Raw genomic sequence first — 2,606 nt, 5'->3', positions numbered from 1 at the left:
AGGAAGGAAGGAAGGAAGGAAAAGTGGCTAAATATGTTCAAAAACCTTTTGGCTATACTTTGACAGTTCTTTATCCCAGAAATTCTCAAAGCCTTTATTATGCTAAGGTCTATTGTGAAGGTCCAAAAGTGCATAAAGTCTGTAGCATTTCCTGAGCCTCCATAGTTCACCACAATAAAAATTGGGAAGCATTTTCTTACCTATGACCTTGGCCAGATTGCTTAATTTCTCTCAGCCTATTTCTTCATATGTTAAAACCTAACCATTTGATTTTACATGGGTTATGTAAGATACCATAAGTAAGTGCTTTGTACATCATAAGCACAATAAACATGTAAGCTATTACTAGTAGTACTATGATGCATGCTGCACAGTGCTACATGTAAAAGAGAACAACACACAGAGACAGACGAGAGGTTCGGAGATGGCTGTGGATGGATAGAAGCAGCTTTATAGCAAGTTCTATCAAATTCTGAGAATATCAGAAGACATGTTTATAAACAAAATTTAGAAATGAATCTGATTTTCAGAATAGATCTTTAAAATTTTGCTTTGAATAATATTTATGTTTTCTTTTATTTGTTAGGAATTAATTGCATAAGATAAGGATGCATATTTTGTTAGTAAAATTTCACGTTCTTGTGTTAGTCTGTTAAATTCCCGATTTCTACTTGCAGTACAGAAACGGTCTTGATACTGAAAATATACAGCGACATCTAGCGGCCATTCAAGCCAACTTCAGACATTTGCGGAGACATGCGTGTTACCTGAGGCTCCAGAAGCTTCTTGTTCACCCCAACTACATAATGCATGGAGTTCCTCTCCAATATCCCTGACCCCCGTCTCCCAGCACGTGCTTGCACACCTCCAGTGACGGAAAGTTGAAAATGTCCGGGTTCTTTCTGTTTCATTCAGCCCTACTGGCAAATTATTCATTGAACTGTGCTAACATACACATAATCTCCAGTAGCGTCTATCTTCCTCTTCTAATTCAGGTTTGTGCCTCTACATGAAATGCACCTAATCTCTTTCTTTCTGATATATAAAGATAGTCCTCCCAGTTCCCCGAGTCTTTTCCCCTTCAGACTAAACAGCCCCAGTACTTCCACCTGTGCCAAAATCACCCAAGATCTCCCCAACAACAGGTGCTAAACTGCGACTACAGCATCATCTATTCCAGCTATGGAAAAAATGTGATATCTATGAAAATACCCTGTGAATAATAATGAGATGCTAAACTAACTCTATTTCCCCAGGGCAGCTGAGATCTGCCTGGTATAGAGAGACAGTTTTGGGCCACCCTTGACAGGCTGTCCCCTACTTTCTTTCTTGTCCTTGACTAATGGCAGCAATATCCTTTTATATTAAAACTACATTATTATAATGTAATTGTTGAGTCAGAAATTACATCATTGTTTTCTCTAGGAGCAATGGCTCCCTCCACTCCCACCCTCTTTTGGGAGAAGGGAAGGGGGACATAATTATTATCATATTAATCATACATGCAAATGTATTCATTTAAAATCACAGTTGTGGGTTGCTGGTTTTTTAGGCTTTTATTCTAGTAACCAAATCCCCAATGAAATCTTTAAGCTAAAACTCCAAATATAAAGTACATCTGCTTTGGTAGAAGCAGTGCATGGCGGACGGGTGCAGAATGCAGGGAAGGGAGTTGGGCAATCCCTGCTCATCCTGTCCTTCATCCTTATCCCCCAGGGGCTCAGTCCAGAAGCACCACCAAAACCTAATCTGATACAACCAACTGTTGCCAAGAAAATTAGAAAATTTAGAACAATATGTTTGTTCCACACCCAGAAATAACTTTGAAAAACCTGGGGGAAAAAAATCTATTCTAAGGAAAAATAAATGACCCAGTTAACCATTAAAGATACAGACAACCTAAAAACACCAATAATCAAAGAAATTGAGAAATTGTCAAAGAATTACCACTGTAATACATCCCAGGCTCAGATAACTTCACAGATGAATGTTATTAGACATTCGAAGGGCATCAAGAGAGAAAAAAATGATCACCTCATTAGATCACCCAGTTATTTGAAAAAATTAAATATCAATTTCTGAGTTTTAAATCATTTCTAATAAAATAGAAATGGGTATGTTTTTTTAACAAAATTAAATGTATGTTTCTAATGAAAAGTATGTATCGTGCCTGAAGGTGAATAAATAGATCAAACCCATTACAATTTAACACTGTTCTGGAAATACCAACCACTGAATTACACAATAGAAAGAAATACAAGATGAAAATAGATGAAAGTAAGGAATAATTTTATTATTATTGAGAACTGATATACTACTATATTTATACCTGGCTAAAATAGGAAAATCAACCAAAAAGAAATTTTCAAAAACTATAGGAGGATTCAACAAGGAAGCTGCTTACAAAGTTAATATGCAAAAACCTACTTTTTAGTACAAACAGTAACTAGTAGAAGACTTAATGGGGGAAAAAGAATTCATCTATATTAGCAAGAAAATGGGGGGGAAATATCTAAGAATAAATTTAAGAATCTATAGTACCTACATGAATAAAACCATAATATTCTATTAAGAAAATTCAAAGGAGGGCCGGCCCGTGGCTCACT

Source organism: Galeopterus variegatus, unplaced genomic scaffold, assembly GCF_000696425.1.
Source record: "Galeopterus variegatus unplaced genomic scaffold, G_variegatus-3.0.2 Scaffold10165, whole genome shotgun sequence".
Classification (NCBI taxonomy): Eukaryota; Metazoa; Chordata; class Mammalia; order Dermoptera; family Cynocephalidae; genus Galeopterus; species Galeopterus variegatus.
The sequence above is the reverse complement of the archived record's forward strand: the minus strand, read 5'-3'. Positions refer to the sequence as shown.